The 17,765-nt window shown below is 47.0% G+C and overlaps 1 long non-coding RNA gene across 1 annotated transcript; it reads right to left on the reverse strand.

The window, feature by feature from the left end:
* Nucleotides 1–130: 130 nt before the first annotated feature.
* On the reverse strand, nt 131–16,047 carry LOC131384583 (uncharacterized). The gene is made up of 6 exons (XR_009215586.1): nt 15,919–16,047; nt 12,478–12,587; nt 8,257–8,280; nt 7,953–7,994; nt 3,131–3,176; nt 131–191 (listed from the first exon to the last, which is right to left on the reverse strand). It is a non-coding gene; the product is annotated as an uncharacterized LOC131384583 (long non-coding RNA).
* Between the last annotated feature and the right edge of the window lie 1,718 nt (nt 16,048–17,765).

Genomic DNA, 17,765 nt, shown 5'->3' on the forward strand with positions numbered 1-17,765 from the left:
AACACAAGGGAAGTTGGAGTGGGAAGAAAATAGTAATTTTGATTGTGGTTAAAGTATCTTACCTTTGCAAATTTTACAAAAATATGACAACATGAACACATCGCTGAGGCCCTCCCTGGATCTGGGGAGAGTCCTGGATGCTCAAGCTGCGTTCACATCTCAGTGAGTCCGCCTCTTGGTTGAGCCAAGATCTGAAGGAAAAGACAAGGTCCTTGTGCCTAAAGTCTTCCAAACTGGCCATGGTGAGGAGACTCAGGAGTTACCCAAGAGAAAAATGGGTTGAAAGCCAAGGGGTAGAGCAAGTCAGGGCTAGAGGGGTTTTCCAGGCCCTGTGGGGGTCCCAGGGAAGTCCTCTCCCCTAATATAGCCTCTGGTCAAAGAAGAGCCACAAGCATTTGCATCTGCGAGCTTACTTTCTTACCCTGTACCAGGAAGCTGGGAGGAGAAGACATTAAGTCTCCCTGCCAGATTGTGCTGGTGTAAAGTCAGCAGGGGACAGGACTCAGACCAGAACTGACATCCTGATGCCTAGGTTTCTTTTCTTGTACACCCTGGGAAGGTCTGGGATGCTAGATGCTGGGAAGTTCTAGGGCAGGCAGATGACCCATCAGGAGCTGGCATCCAGGGGTCATGACTGACATGCAGATAAGTGAAAGAGAACTCATGGACATCCTCACCATTGCCTGGAGGTGTTGAATTCTTTCCCCTTCACATACCTTTGCTGGGTTATCTTCTTCATCCCCATCCCACAGCTTGTCTCTCCATCCCCACTTCATAAAGTCCTACCCAATCTTCCAGGCCCGGCTCAAAGGCCACCAACTCCAGGAAGGCAACATGGTACAGGCAATGGGGGGCAAGTGACAACCACCTCTGGGGATCTGATCAAAGGCATAGACTCTCCACTAAACATAAAACAAAACACACACACAGACATATACACAATTGTGCATGTGATTTCAGAGGTGGAAGACCATATGATGCCTGGGTGTAGACCTCCTAAGAATCCCAGGTCCCCAGTCAAAAGCCCTTAATGGAGTGAAAAGATTATAGAGTTGTGGAGAGAGTCAGGCTTGGGATCAGATCTTGACTCTGCCACTTATTACAGTGTGACGATGAACAAATGATTTAACCTCTCTGCACCTCAGTTTGCTCACCTGCAAGTGAGGTTGAGCATGCCTAGCTCCTATCTCCCAGAAGCTGTGAGGACTGGGTAAGATCATGTACCTGCTCACAGGCACCACACCTGATGATCAGGATTTGTAAGCTCCCTTCCCCTTCTGTCCCAGAAAAAAATTTCATAAACACATAAAGCATCAGGGTGGGAGGGGGAAGTGACAACAGAGGGAGGAACACACCTCCTTTGCCTTACCCTGGCCACAGCTCCGTTGTCCCCAATCTCTCCTCCACTGTCAGCCAGGGCTCAGCCAGCCCAGTCTTATCTTTCCCCACAGCCAGCTTGGGACAGCTTTTCTCAACCAGATTTACATTTTTATTGATTTTCTTTCTCCCTCCTAGAGCAGTCCCTCCCTTCTACTTCCCCTTTGGCTATCAAATGGGCTTACCCTGGGAAACAGCAGTTCTGAGGCTGGCCAAGAAGTGATGGTTCAAGGTTGGATTCATTCACCCTTCCTTCCTTCATTCATTCAACCACTCACATGAGCAACATATCCTACATGTCTGTTCTGTGCCTTTCTCCTGGCACTGCTGGGGACACAACCATGTGTCAGATACAGTCTCTACTCAGGAAACTCTCAGTGTAAACAGACAAGCTGACAAACAGTAACAAAAGCATGAATAGTCATACAGGAGAGGGAAGAAGAGGAAGCCAAGGACTCTTCCTGGGGCCAATAGGGAAGGCTTCCAAGAGGTTATATCAGACCTGGTGTTAAGGATTAGGCAGGACTTCCTCAAGTGGGCAAGGTGGAAATGGGCAGGAAAAACAACAGGACGAGCAAAGATAGAGAGAGGTGTGTCTGAGATACAGTGACAAGAACAATGTGGCTGGAGGGCACTGCATGTGCAGGGCAATCAGGAGAGAGAAGAGAGCAGAGGCTGGAAAGACCAGCAGGGACCAAGCATGGAGACCCAGCTGAAGGTGTGGATGCTTTCCTGAGGGCAAGGAGGAACCCCTGAAGCATTGATTGATGGATTATTCCATTGGCCAGTTATTTTAAGCAGGGAGTAACATGACAAGATTTGTATTTTGGAAAGGCCGCTGGTTGCACCATGGGGGCTTTGAGTGGAAAAGAGAAGCTGAAGGCCAAGAGCTCAGGCAGGGAGCAGGTGCAACAATCAAGAGAAGTAGGAGGACTACAGCTGGGTCAGGAGAGGCATCCTAGAATTGGGACATCTAAGGTCAGTCTTGAAAGATGAGTGGGAATGCACCAGGAGGAGAAGTTGGGAAGGGTGTCAAGGCAGAAGAAACTGCACAGACAAAGTAGACAGAAACCTCCTGGCAGGCTTGGAGTATTTCCACTAGTTTAGCAGGGCTGCAGCATGGCCTAAGAGAGAAGGTGTGGGGAGGGTGAGGCTGAAGATGTGGGTTGACGCTCTCAATGCCACTCAGTGTTGTCCACCTCCCGAACCTAGCCCCAGGTGAGAGAGGAGAGGGAGCCCTCACCTCTGTACAGAGGTGGCTGAACAGGTCTGAGCCCTAGGTCGGGGTGCTCCTTAGTCCAAACAAACCTTTTTGTGTTCACTACATTTCACATTTTACACAGTTGCTTTATACTCCGTCCTCATGGTTTCCTGGTGAAGAAGGCAGGAAAGGGATTATTATTGCCATGTAATAGGTCAAGAAACTGAGGCCCAGAAAAGTGCAGAAACTTGCCCAAGGTCACTCAAGAGCCCAGGTATCCCCCTCCTAAGGCTCCCATGTTGTTGCTAATAAACCTACTTGTCCCTGAATCACATATATACAGTAGATGTAGTAAGTGCTAACTAATGTGGTTGGGATGCAAAAAGGGGGGAGGAGAGAAAACACATCAGAGAAAGAGGTTTCCTTTTTATGTCCCCATTTCCTCAGCCTTCATCCTGCAGCTGGGGACATTGCAGCTGGGAAAACAGAACCCAGGTCCCTCTGCTTTGGAATCCAACAGACGGGAAGGCCAATCCAAGCTCTGCCACTTACCAGGCATGGGAAGTCACTGCACTCATCTGAGCCTTGGTTTTCTCATCTGTAAAAGGGAGAAATAAGCTTCACCTATCAGAATCGTTGAGAGGATTTAATGTGATAAAGTAGCAATATAGTAATCTACTACTGAGTAATAAATTTCCTGGCTGGCACAGTGGCTCACACCTGTGATCCCAGCCATTTGGGAGGCTGAGGCAGGAGGATCACTTGAGCCCCAGAGTTTGAGACCAGCCTGGGCAACATAGTGAGACCCCATCTCTCCAAAAAATAATAATAATAATAATAATAAAGAAACTTAGCCAAGGGTGGTAGCACCCACACCTATAGTTTCAGCTACTTGTGAGGTTTAGGTGGGAGGATTGCTTGAGCCCAGGAAGTCAAGACTGCAGTGAGCAGTGTTTGTACCACTGCATTCCAGTCTGGGTAACAGAGCAAGGCCCTGCCTCAAAAAACCCCTAAAAACCAAAAAACAAATTTTTCCAAAGTTTATCAACTTAAAACAACAAATATTTATTATCTCATAGAATTTCTGAGGGTCAAGAACCCACAGATGGGCTAACTGGAAGGTGCTGGATCTTCATGAGGATTTCTGATGAAGTTGTAGTCAAGCATCAGCCAGGGCTGCAGTCATCAGAAGGCTCAACTGGGGTGAGAGGATCCACTTCCAAGCTCATTTGATGATTGCTGTTGGGCCTCTGTACCTTGTTGGCAGTTGACCAAAAGCTTTGATTCCATGTGTCTTTTATGATCTAATATTGGAAGCAACATACCGTAACTTTTGCCATATTCTCTTGGTCACGTAGACAAACCCCAGTATAATGTGGGAGGGGAATAAAAAAGGGCATGAATACCAGGGGGTATGGATCATTGGGAGCAATTTGGAAGCTGGCTACAACAAGCACTCAGACCAGTGCCTGACACACAGTAGGTACTTATTCATTAGTTGCTGCTATAACTCTTGCAATGACCTATCACAGCCTGGTTGAGAAGATAAGATCTGGACATGATATGGTGAGAATCTTTGGCAAAGTGAAATGTAACTTGAATTAAACAATGTTCAATTACATTAGAAGAGGGTGTGCTGGACAAGGCCCTGGCAACCAGGGAAGACTTCCTTGCAGAGGTGGAGAGGAGGTAGGAGGGCAATCCAGAGAGAAAACAGAAGGTGAGTATGGCAGGCGGTACTGGTTGCCTTCCCATGGCAAATGCTCTCTTCTTCATTCTGGTAACAAGGTGCTCAGCCACAGGGATGATCCAAGGCAGCAATGGAAATGCCTTCCCCTTTGCCAGAGAGTGGTCCAAGAGTAGACATGTGACCTCGTCTTAGCCAATGACATGTTTGGGGATAGTCTGCTGGGAAAGCTTCTCTCCTGGATAAGAGAATGATGTGAAGGGAGAATACCCTTTTTGCTACCATGCCCTTTCTCCCTGCTTGGGAGGACATGGTTCCTGATGGCACTCAGTCATCTTGCAATCACAGGGGTAGTCACCCTCAAGGCTCAGAATGGGAAATGCCTGGGTCATCAAAGACATTGTTGAATCAGCAGACCAATCCTGGTACCAACTTCTTCTGGCCTCATTAAGAAACAAAAAGTTTAAGCCACTCTAAAGCAGGTGACCTCTTCCTTGCATCCTAAATGATTCAGTGAGAAAAGTATCCTGGTTCCCTCTGGGACTATATTCTTTTTCTGAGGAAGACAGAGGGAAGAGTGGAATGGGAAAGGGCCCAGGCTGGGAGGCAGGCGTCCTTGGTCTAACCCCAGCTCTGCCTCTGAGTTGCTGTGTGATCTTGAGCAAGTCCCTTCCCCCTCTGGGCCTCCAATGATTACAGCTAATATTTATTGGCTGTCTACTGTGTGCCCAGTGCTCTTCTAAGAGCTTCCCTTGCATCATCTCATTCAATCTTCACAATACCTCTGTTATGTCAGTATTACTATTATCTTTATTTTAGGGATAAGGAAACTGAGGCCCAGAAACATGAGGTCCAGGATCCTGATTATAAAGCCATATTGCCTAGCAGTAAAAGGAAGTATACAGACAAGGTGACCTCTAAGGGCCTCTTAATCTCAAATATTCTTTCATTTGCTGTCCCATTTCTAGCTACATGATCAACAAGCCAGCTTAGCCCAGAGAAGATAGAAATAAGGGCTGTCTTTAGACATCTGAAAAGCTGTCATGTGAGCAGGAGATTAGACTTACTCGGGGTAGCTCAGAGGACATGAACTGGACCAGTGTGGGAGCACGACAGGAAGATAGAGTGCAACTTATATAAGGGAGAATTTTCTAGCACCATTTGGCAGGGGGCAGAGCTATGCCCAGATGTGATGACTCCCATGTCATAAAGGTTATGCAAGCTTGTGTTTGACAATGCAGTATTACTGACAAAGGTTTGAGCAGGTATGGGACTGAATGGCATAAGACTTGTGGTAGGAATTAAATGGGATAACATATGAGATTACTCCTAACATCATGACCAGTGCAAATAGACAGGATCAATAAATTATTGGGTTCTTTTTTCCTTTTTAACACTGAGATTCTTGGATTTTAAAATTGTCTAATATGGAGTTTTGGCTCTCTGGCTCTAATATTTTACCGTTCTATAATTTCTGTGATTCTTCCCTGCTAAGATGCTACGATTTTAATACTAGAACTTTCCATAATTGTGTGGCTCTAGAAGCTGAGAAGCCTATTATTTTATAATTTAATAGTCTTTAGCTTTAACAATTCAAGTCAATAAAGTGTCTCTCACCAGCTCCAGAAATACAAGCGAGTTGCTCCAAATGCTGTGGTTCAGTGGCCTGGACACACATTGGGCTGTTCCTTCTGCCCACCCATTCCACTATCATCCTCCCACCCCAGCCTCGGGCTCTCCATTCCAACCAACCCTCTTCTCCAATTCCGATCCCATCCACACTCTGCTGTCTCCCAGCCTACCAAAGAGGTACATTACTCTCTACCTGCTGGCTACTGTTTATTAAACAAGAGCCTTCACTGTGGCCAGGCTTATACTTATTTCAAAGGTGATATAAAAAATGGGAAGACATGGTTATGGCTCTCATGTGGCCTAAGGTCTAGAGACACAAGTCTCTTGCTTGCCTGTTAACCCAACTCAAAGGTACCTCTTCCAGGAAGCCTTTCATGGTTGACACTAAATCTCTAACACCAACAACCTCAATTTCAGTGTGAAATGTGAAGATCTGAGTTCCTTGGTTGGTTATTGTACAGACCTGTAACTTGTCTGTCTATCCTGTCTCCCTGATTATATGTGAGATTTCCCCCTGAATCAAGAGTTTGTCTCCTCAACCAGACTGGGAATTTTACAGAGGAAGACCATGTCTTCTCCATCAGACTGGAGGCTCCATGTAGACATGGGCCAATGTTCCCTTGTATCATACTTGACTAGAGTTACAGGCACAGTGATGTTCCTCTATCAGATCAACAAATTCCCAAAGGCAAGTATATGTCTCTGCCATTGGACTAACGATTTCACAAAAGCAGAAGCCACACCTCCCCTTTAAGATATGGAAGTCCTCAACTGTAATCCCAGCGCTTTGGGAGGCTGAGGCAGGCAGATCACCTGAGGTAAGGAGATCGAGACCATCGTGGCCAACATGGTGAAATCCCGTCTCTACTAAAATACAAAAAATTAGCCAGGCGTGGTGGTGCATGCCTGTAGTCCCAGCTACTCAGGAGGCTGAGGCAGGGGAATCACTTAAAAACGGGATGCAGAGGTTGCAGTGAGCCGAGATCGTGCCACTGCACTCCAGTCTGGCAACAGAGCAAGACTCAGTCTAAAAAAAAAAAAAAAAAAAAAAAAGATATGGAAGTCCCTTAAGGACTGTGCCTCCACCCTCAGGCTGGGGACCCTCTCCCTGACAGCAAGGAGTCTAGGGCTCTGCCTTCTCTGTGTATTCCCTCCCTCTATCCCAGCCCAGGACTCTGGCCATAGGAAAAAATATTTTTCTTAAAGCAGATAGACAAATATATGGAAAAGGAAAGGTTCAGGAGGCAGAGTAGAAACTCGAGCCTCTCCCAACATGTCCAGACCCTCTCTTGGTCTCTCCTAGACCCTCTTCTAAGAGCTGCTGTCCCTTGGCCAGGAGGGGGCCTCTCCCAGCTCCTCCCAGCAACTCGGAGCAGTAAGTGAAGATGTCAGCACCTTGGACAGCGCCCAACCCATTACAGGACGCGGAGCCAGCGGAAGCCAAGCTCTCCACCTCCCTTAGCCTCCGGGTGATGGATTTCCTCTCTTCTCAATTTGATTAAAGCCCAGTAGATAACCAGAGCGCCTTGTTCCTTTCTCTTCTCCCTTCCTGATGAACATAATTAACTCCGTCAGGCTGGGAATGCTTGCTCTTAAATACTGCCTGCCCAGCCCCCACCCAGGCATGAATCAGTAAAATAGACAGAACACTTGGAAGATTCACACGTTTCTTCCTAGGGAATGAAAGTGGGAGAGGAAGCTGCCTCTGAGATATACAGAGGCTGTGAATAAAGGCTGTGAAATGTGGTGGTTGGGTAGAGAAACCCCTAAACTGGAAGTCAGGAAGTTTAGTTTAGTCCTAGCTTTGCCGCTAATTCAGATATAATCTAGGCAGGTCATGTGCCCTTTCTTTCTGAGCCTGTTTTTCCATTTGCAAGATGTATATTGGTCTAGATAATATCAGATGCTGAGTTCAGTGCTAATGTACTATGGTGGAAAATCTTTAAAACAGAGAGGGAAAGGAACTTGCCCAAAGTCACACAGCAAGCTTATGGCAAAGCAGACTTTAATTCATGACTCCTGGCTTCTACCTCAGTGCTATTTCCACAAACTTACCCCTTCATTCACATCACAGACTTTCTTGCCTGAAGATGGAGGCTAAGGAAGTTAAAAACAGATAGGATTGCATTAATTGGTGTTAGCAAAGAAAAATAACATTTAACATATGTGTAAATGCTAATCTCTCTGAAGAGAACAGAGAGCATGGTATAAATAATTAAGATTATAGGGAAAGGATCACCTGATAGAGACAGAAAATCAACCCCACACTCAGAGAATCTCAGAAAGGTTTTGTGACTTGCCCAAGGCCATCTAGTAAGGCAACTCTTGAATCTTTTAAAAAGAAAGAGTGAATTCTTACCTTAATTAAGTGTTGGTGGTGCCCCTGTCAGAGAAGGAAAGAGAGAGAGACAATATGAATTAGCAAGTATGTATTAGGTTGCTGAAGTGTGCCCAGCTCTCTACTAGGCACTTTAGGAGGGATATAAAGCATAAGATATGAATGCTGCTCTCTAGGCACCATGTCTTTGATGTTTTGCTTCTTCTACTTGGAATGACTTCCAATGTACCCGTGTATATCAAAATACTGCTGTTTTATCAAGGCCCAAACCAAATGTCTCTCCTGACAGGAAGGCATCCATAACCTCATCCAGAAGCCACTTCCTCCTCCAAATCTCCAAAGCATTTTCTTTGTTCCTATTTTATAGTATTTCACACCATTTGCCTTATCTGCTCCTATTCCTTCCCCTAAGAAAAGGAAGGAGAGAGAGGAAGAGAGAGAGCATAAAATACTCAACACAAGATTTGACATGCCATAGAATCTCAATAAAACATGGATAGATGGGCTGGGCATGATGGCTCATGTCTGTAATCACAGCACTGTGGGAGGCCGAGGTGGGTGGATCACCTGAGTTCAGGAGCTCGAGACCAGCCTGGCCAACATGATGAAACCCTGTCTCTACTAAAAATACAAAAAATTAGCCAGACGTGATGGCGCATGCCTGTAATCCCAGCTACTTGAGAGGCTGAGGCAGGAGAATCACTCAAACTTGGGAGGCGGAGGTTGCAGTGAGCTGAGATCATGCCATTGCACTCCAACTTGGGCAACAAGAGCGAAACTCTGTCTCAAAAAAAAAAAATGGATGGAAGGATGGCTAGATGATGAATACAGATGTATGGGTGACTGGGAAAGAGGGTAGATGAAGGGATGAATATATGGATGAGTGAGTGGGTGGGTGAATGGATGGATGAACAGATAGGGAAGTATATCATTGGTTAAGAGGGTAGAAAATTGATTAAATGTAAGTGGGTTTGTGGATGAGTGGGTAGTTGGAGAAGTGAATGAGTGCTCTATGGACAGACGAATGGAAGGGAATGTGGGTGGTTAGTTGGGCTGGTAAATGTATGGGTTAATATATAGTGGTTAATGCATGTTCTCACTTATAAGTGGGAGCTGGACAATGAGAACACATGGACACAGGGAGGGGAACAACACACACTGGGACCTGTCGGGGGATGGGGGAACAGAGAGCATCAAGATAAATAGCTAATGTATATTGTGCATAATACCTAGGTGATGGGTTGATAGGTTGCAACAAACCACCATGGCACATATTTGCCTGTGTAACAAACCTGCATATATATATGGTTGGGTAGTTGCATATGAGTGGGCAAACAAGTAGATGAATAATTGCATCATTGTATGGAAAGATAAATGTCAGAGTAGGTGGAGAGAAGAATTATTTGTTGGGGGGACATGGAGATGTTCCTAATATCTTTTTCATAGAAACTATCCATTGCCAGTGCCAGAAAAATTACTATGGGGGTTAGTTGACTGTGCTTAAGCTGAGTCAAAGTGTGTTAACACCACCAAAGATCTCAGGTGATTTCAGGCTGTATCAATGGAAATCTAATAACAAGACCAAAAACAGTGATGATTCTATCCTGCCCTGAGCTGTTCACACTTCCCTGGAGTCTTGCTCCGCTCTGTACCTCTGAAGAGATGATGCCATCCATAGCTTGTGCATTGCTATGGTGTCCCCCAAAGTTCATGTGTTAGAAACTGAATTTCCAATACAATAGTGTTGAGAGGTGGGGCCTTTAAGAGGGGATTAGTTCATAAGGGCTCTGCCCTCATGAATGAATGAATTTGGCTATCATGGAAATGGGTTCATTATTGCAAGAGTGGGTTTGTTATAAAAGCAAGCCCTCTCTTGCTCATTCTCTGTCTCTTTCTCTTTCTATCTCTCTTTCTGTCTCACACACACACCCTCTCTTGCCCTTCTCCCCTCGGCCGTGGGATCAAGCTGCACAAAGGCCCTCACCAGATGTGGGCCCCTCAATCTTAGACTTCCAGAAGTGTAAGAAATAAATCTCTGTTCCTTATAAATTGCCTAGCCTCAAGTATTCTGTTATAGTAGCACAAAAATGAACTAAGATGTGCACATAGGAGATACAGTAGGGAGTAATCTATTAAGTCCACCAAATGAGGAATCAGTGAAAGAACCATAAGTGTTCAGCCTGGAGAAGAGCCAACTTGCTAGTGGCAACCACTGTGTCCCAGGATCTGGCTGGCTGTCCTGGGGCACGCCGTATTTCCTCAGCAGCAGAGCTGGGTCCGAGGGGAAGTCACCAGGCTGGTGTCCCAGCCCCATGTGAAAAAGGACTTTCTCCTAGGTGGAGTCATCACATAAGGGAACGACTATCCCAGGGCAGTGAGCTCCCTATTCCCCTGTGGGTGTACAAACAGGGCCTGGGCATCTTCTATCAAGGAAGCTCCAAAGTAGAGGCATGCTTGGTGTGGAAAGTAAATTAAGGTCTCTTCCCAGCTTAATTTGTTCTTCTCTTCATTTTTCAATGAATTAAGTTTATCTACGTCCTGTGCTCAGAACTGGAATGCAGGGAAGTTCTGTTCATAGCTAAGGGTTAGGGGGATCTAAGAGACAGACAGGGTCTTAGGGACCCTTGTCTTTCTCTATATGTAGGACAGGGGCTTGAGGAATGAGGAGTTGCTGAAAATGTCCTTTCATAGACCCAAATGACTAGGGAGGAGGAGGAGGATCAGCGCCACTAAGAACCAATCCATGACCCAGATTCTCTGTAATTAATGAGTCTACGTCACTGATGTGTTGGCTTCTGATCAACACCATCTCCCCAAACCTGGCCCCACTCTCTGGTATGAGAAGATTAAATCAATTAGGAGGAGGAGGAGATCTGGCTGGCGCTGGTTGGGGACAGCAGATAATTCACTTACATAACTGGGGATTGAGGTTTGGACTTGGTCCTTGAGTAGTGGGGGTGGATTCCAGACCCCAGGCCTTTAGAGAGGGATTCTGGGACTTGAGAGTGAATGCAGAAGGAGAAAGGGAGTCCAGGAGAGGAGGGAGTCATGAGCCCAGGCTCATCTTGTATCTTCCTGCTAAGGAACTAATCCCTGTCCTCTGGGCTGGAAGAGGTCTAAAATGGAAAAATCACTGTCCAGTCCCCAAATGAGGGTGTCCCAGCCACCAGTATCATTGAACAATGCAAATCTAGCCAAGCCTCTCTCCTTAGCCTGGCATTCAAGGCCCTGCAACCTCTCTAGCTGCATCATCTGCCTCCAAAAAGTGGGTATGAGTGAAGAGGAACTACCATGTCCTGGCATTCCTTCCGGGCTAGGTACCAGCTAGGCCCTGGAGGTACAGAAGGAAACAAACCCGGTTCCTTCAGGGGTACTGCTTCGTGGGGGGACACATACTCACAACACTCTGTGCCAAGTGGCAAACAGAGTTCTGCATGGGCAGGCATGGAGACAGCACAAGGGAGGGAGGCCTCCCAAGGCCAGTTCCAGAAGGCTTCCCAGAGGAGGCAGTGCTTGCACTCCCTGAGCCTTAAAGGAAGGATGGATTTGTGGGAGTTCATCAGGCTGCCCTGGTTGAGGGAGGGCTTTGGGTGGGGGGAAAAGCATGTACAATGGCAGGGTGGGTGAGGTGGGTTGGCATGCATTCAGAGAACTACGAACTAGTCTTGTGGATGGAGCCTGGAGAGTGAGGTAGGGATGGGAGGTGCAAGGTAAGAAAGGTAGGCGGGCTTAGGTTTCACTTTTGTTGGGATGCCAATAACGGATTGAGGCAATGATCCCAGACTGTCAATCCACATTTTCTGAGCACTATTGGCAGGCCATACCCCATGCTGGAACTGGAGTGGGGTGAGAGTGGGGGAGCAGAGATGAACCTGACTCAGGCCCTGCACCCATGGGGGCTCTAGAAGGACACACAAATATTCCCTCTTTTTAAGCTGGTTAGTACCAACTTGGCTCCAAGTGGGATTCAGGCCAGACATGGTATTTCTGGGGCTCCAATTGTTGGCTAGACCTGCCTACAGCCCCTTGCCTAAGGACTGAGATATCCAGACAAGCAGTGTTGCTGCTCAGAGGGGAGCTGACCTCTGGGGGCCTGCCCCTGACAACTACCTGGCCTCCCAAGGATACATCTTATGGTAATCCAGGGCCTTGGGAAGAAATGCAGACAGATGAGAGGATAAACTGGAACCCTGGGGATAGAGGCAAGACATGGATTGAGAGGTGTTTAGGGGGTGGACTCACCAGGACTGCTGGATGCTGGGGAAGAGAGATCAAGGGAAGTGTCCTGGATGGCACTCAGGATTTCTATCTTGGGCAGTGCCAACCTTGGGAAACACGGGAGAATGGGAGATCTGAAAGGGAAAATGAGTTGGAACTGTTTCAGGCTGCTGGAATCAGGATTCATCGAGTAGAGGCCCAAGAGCCTTAGGAATTCAAATGTACTACACATAAGCTGCCTTTAGGAGCTTTCTTCATCACATGGAACTCTTATTTGTACTCTCTCCCTTCCCTCCTTTACTCTTTCCATCAGCAGCCCTCTCTGAGAACCTCCCCTTTCCGTGATGGCTCTGGGATCTGAGGGTCACCCTGTTCTTTGTCCAGAAGGCCAGCACAGAGAATGGTACTTCTAGCATATCCCCCAGGACCTTCCTGCATGAAAACTTGGGCTGGAAATTGAAGCTAATGCTTCAAATTTACTTTATTATTGGAAAGATTTAAGAATTAACCTTGGCTGGACATGGTGATTCATGCCTGTAATCCCAACACTTTGGGAGGCCAAGGCAGGAGGATTGCTTGAGCCCAGGAATTTGAGACCAACCTAGGCAACACAGTGAGACCCTGTCTCTACCAAATAAATAAATAAATATATAGATAAGAACTAACCTTTGTGGTGCAAACAACAGAAACTGACTCAGGTTAAACAAAGCAGAAAAAACCTATTGAAAGTTCCAACAGGCAGCTCAGAATGGATGAGAAAGCTGCAGATGAATGAACAGCTGAATTCACAGTCAAGTTCATAACATAGGAACAGCTGATTCCAATGTCTCCAACAGCATGATCTTGGCCTCTGAACATCACCCCACTGCATACCCAGACTGTGGCATGACATAAACACAATGAGTTCTAATGAAGCTTCCTCCCAGCCTCACCAATTCTCACATCAAATCCTGTGGCCACGTTTGACTTTGAAGGGGAAGATGGGATCCTAGTTTCCATAAAGGCTCACCTAGTGGGAGATTTACTCAAAATACAAAGCAACAGATTAGTCCTACGCAGCAAAAAAAAAAAAAAAAATTGTGACAAATGTCCACTGCACCTTTATTGAGGACCCACTAAGTGCTGAATGTGTTGTCAGGAGGTTTTTTTGTTCGTTTTTGATTTTGGTTTTTTTTTTTACAGTAAAGGCCCAGTACTGTATAGGGCTCCAAGGCCTCTGCCTTGCCTGGAGTTTTATATCCACAATTTTTTTTATTTTTATTTATTTATTTATTTATTTACTACTTTTAAGTTCAGGGCTACATGTGCAGGTTTGTTATATAGGTAAACTTGTGTCATGGGGGTTTGTTGTACAGATTATTTCATCACCCAGGTATTGAGCCTAGTACCCATTAGTTATTTTTCCTGATCCTCTCCCTCCTTCCACCCTCCATCCTCCAATGGGCTGCAGTGTGTATTGTTCCCCTTTATGTATTCATGCGTTCTCATCATTTAGCTCCCACTTGTAAGTGAGAATGTGTGGTAGTTGGTTTTCTGTTCCTATGTTTGTTAAGAATGATGGCCTCAGTTCCATCCATGTTCCCGCAAAGGACATCTTGTTCTTTTTCATGGCTGCATAGTATATACACAAATTTTCAAGGCAACTCTATCAGCTAGATGATGCTTGGTCCCATTCTACAGCTGAGGAAACTGAGGTTAATAAAGGTGAAATAAATTTCCCAAAGTCACTCTGCTAGTAGGTGATGAAGCCAGGACTCAAAAACTGGTGGGTTTTGTTGTTGTTATTCATAAACACATTATGCTGCCTCCCAAATTGTAAACACAAAGCACTTGTACACATTAAAAAAGAAGTGTGGGGCACAAAAAAAAATTACTGGAAATAAATACTCCAATGTCTTCACACAATGATTGATGGGATCATGAGTAATATATTTTTCTAGCTTTCTAATGTTTTTCTGTACTTTCCTGTAAAAAAAAAAAGAGCACACTTTACCTTAATAATCATAAATAAAAATAACGTAAAACTGTTTTTGTTTTTTTTTTTTTTTTGGTTTTTTGTGTTTGTTTTGAGACAGGATCTCACTCCATCACCCAAGCTAGAGTGAGTGGTGCAATCATGGCTCTCTGCAGCCTTAAACTCCTGGGCTCAAGTGATCCTCCCACCTCAGCCTCCCAAGTAGCTGGGACTACAGGCCCATGCCACCACACCCCAGCTAAAAAACAGTTTTTTGTTTGTTTGTTTGGGTTATTTTTTGCGACACAGTCTCTGTCACCCAGAGTCACACACTGTCACCCAGGCTGGAGTGCAGTGGTGTGATCACGACTCACTGCAGCCTTGACCTCCCAGGCTCAAGTGACCCTCCCACCTCAGCCTCCCAAGTAGGTGGGACTACAGGAACATGCCACCATGCCCGGCTAATACATATACACATATATTTTTTGAAACAGAGTCTCTCTTTGTTGCCCAGGCTGGAGTGCAGTGATCCATTTAATTTTTTTTTTTTTTTTTGAGACAAAGTCTTGCTCTCTTACCCAGGCTGGAGTGCAGTGCCACGATCTCGGCTCACTGCAATCTCCGCCCCCCAGGGTTCAAGCAATTCTCCTGCCTCAGCCTCCCAGGTAGCTGGGACTACAGACACCTGGCTGCCATGCCCGGCTAATTTTTTTTATTTTAGTAGAGACGGGGTTTCACCGTGTTGCCCAAGCTGGTTGCGAACTCCTGAGCTCAGGCAATCCGCCCGCCTTGGCCTCCCAAAGTGCTGGGATTACAGGCATGAGCCACTGCGCTCGGCCTAATTTTTATTTCCTGTGGAAATAAGGTCTCACTATGTTGCCCAGGCCGATCTTTAACTCCTGGGCTCAAGCAATCCTCCAGCCATGGCTTCCCAAAGTGCTAACATTACAGGCGTGAGCCACTTTGCCCAGCTGTAAAACCATTTTAAGGATTATAGCAGTGTTATTATAATTATGAAGAAAATATGCATAGAAAAAAGACTGGAAAGATGTCTGTCAGAAAAAGTCTCTAGATGGTGGGACTATGAGCATAATTATTTTTCTTTCAACTTCTGTTTTTCAAATTTTCAGACCAAAAAAAAAAAAGTAAAATACATTTTATTTTAAAAACAAGCATAGGCCGGGCATGGTGATTCCCACCTGTAATTTCAGCACTTTGGGAGGCCGAAGTGGGTGAATTGCCTGAGTCCAGGAGCTCAAGACCAGTCTGACCAACGTGGTAAAACTCCGTCTCTATAAAAATCACAAAAATTAGCCAGACGTGGTAACGAACACCTGTAATCCCAGCTACTCGGGAGGCTGAAGTGGGAGAATGGCTCGAGCCCAGGAGGCAGAGGTTACAGTGAGCTGAGATCTCACCACTGCATTCCAGCCTGAGCGACAGAGCCAGAATCTGTCTCGAAAAAAAAGAAAGAAAGAAAGAAAAAGAAACAAGCATAAATAAGATATTACCCTAGTGATGGTACTGACGTGCCTTGGTCCTTTCAAGTTCTCATAGTCCTATCCTATCATGGTTGGAAGCATAGGTAGTTCTGCATTTTCTGGGACAGCCTGGCAGTTCCTGCAGCATTCACTATCCGAGCTGGTGTGGCCAGCGTGAGGGCACAGTGACCACGGTTATCTCCGGCCGACCACTCAGAACCAGGGTGGGAAGAGCCCAGTGTGCCCACGTCTTGTAACAATGTGTATGTTATCAAGCCCTTCTGCGCTATGAGGACTTCAGCTCCGGTAGCTGGAATCCTCCTCTCTGCTGGTTTCATCTCTCATTTCCCAGGCTTCAAGGTTCACCTTCCTCTACAAATGGGGCAGGGCTGCTCAGTTGTGTGAATTGTGGGCCCCTCCCTGGTATCTTCTGTACCTTTCTTGTCTGAGTGGCAAGCCCCCAGCCCTTTCTTCTCTGCACTGTCGTGACCTCTCCTGGCCTCCAGGGCCCTCTGCCTTGCTCGGCCTTTCTCACCCTTCCAAGTGCAAGGAGGATTCTTGGTGCCCCTCTAGAAAGTCAGGCCCCCTCTCTTCTCAGTTTTTTCCTGGGCAAAAAACTGAGGAGCTAGTAACCTCGTAGGCCACCCAGCCCAGTGCTTTCTGTGTCTCTTTCTCCTCTTTCTCCTCTCCCCAAACCTCTTCCCTTCCCTCTACCCTCCCAGCTTCTTCACCAAGCTCCTCCCTCTCCTTTTCCTTCCCAGTACACTCACTGCTGAGCCCCTAGAATCTCCAGGCTGAGGCCCACTTTGGCTCCGGTAGCTAAGCCGCTGCAGTAAGAGATGCAGTGGGTAAAGTAGAGGCGGCCGGGGAGGAGGAGGGCCCAGGCCAAGGCTGAGGTCTAAGACGCTAGGCAGGGCAAGCAGCCAACCCTAACAGCCCAGACCAGAGCCACCTCAGCAGCTTCTGCTAAACTCTAGCAAGGTATCTATGCTTGGGTGACAGCTCCAGGGCCAAAGAGGCTGGTGGCAGGAGGAGGGCATTCTGCTGAGCTCAGCACAGCCTCCAAAAACCTCTCTGGAGAAGGAGGAGGCCACAGAGTGACCATGGACTCGGGGATAGGTGAAAACACTTCCTCCTCCCTTGGGGAGGTGACTCAGATCCTGAAAAGACTCCAGAGGACACCTGCTGAATGGAGGGCTCTCTCTCACCCTCTGGCTGTAGAGCCCTGGCTCTCATGCCTTCTGGGACTGGAAGCTCATTCCCCTCTCTGGCAGCCCACTCCACTCAAGCTGCTGAAATGCCTCTCTTAGCCACAGCCTGTGCTGGGCTCTGGGGAAGCAGGGATGAATGTGGTCCCTGCCCTCAGGAGCTCACCATCTGGGGGCAGGCAGGGGGCAGGTGGCAGAAACTGACAACACACCACCACAGGGAAGCAGAGGGAGCTGAAGGGGGCCCTAAGCTAGCCTTGCAGTGGGGTAGGGGTCAGGAATGGCTTCCCACAGCAGGTAGGGGACTGAGGAGGGTCTTGAATATACAGGTATGGTGGGTCTGTAGCTTCAGTTATCCTCTAAGTGCTGGCAAATCCCAGCTGTGCACCCCCAGCCCTGACATGGCTCCTGAATTCTAGGCTTCAATATCCCACTGCCCAGTCAATGTCTCCACTTGGATGTCTTGGCATGCCTAACTCATCAGGACCAAGGCTGAGTTCACCCTCTCTGCCCACCTCACACCTGGTCTTCCCTCTGTCAGTTCTACCATCCACAGAAATCCCGGGCCCATCCCTCCCCTTCACCCCGTATCCAGTCTGTCACCAGGCCCTGAGTATCTCAAACCCATCCACCACTCCCCACCTCCTCACCACCACCCAGCCCAAGCGC

This window comes from Hylobates moloch, unplaced genomic scaffold (assembly GCF_009828535.3).
Source record: "Hylobates moloch isolate HMO894 unplaced genomic scaffold, HMol_V3 SCAFFOLD_11, whole genome shotgun sequence".
NCBI classification, from domain to species: Eukaryota; Metazoa; Chordata; class Mammalia; order Primates; family Hylobatidae; genus Hylobates; species Hylobates moloch.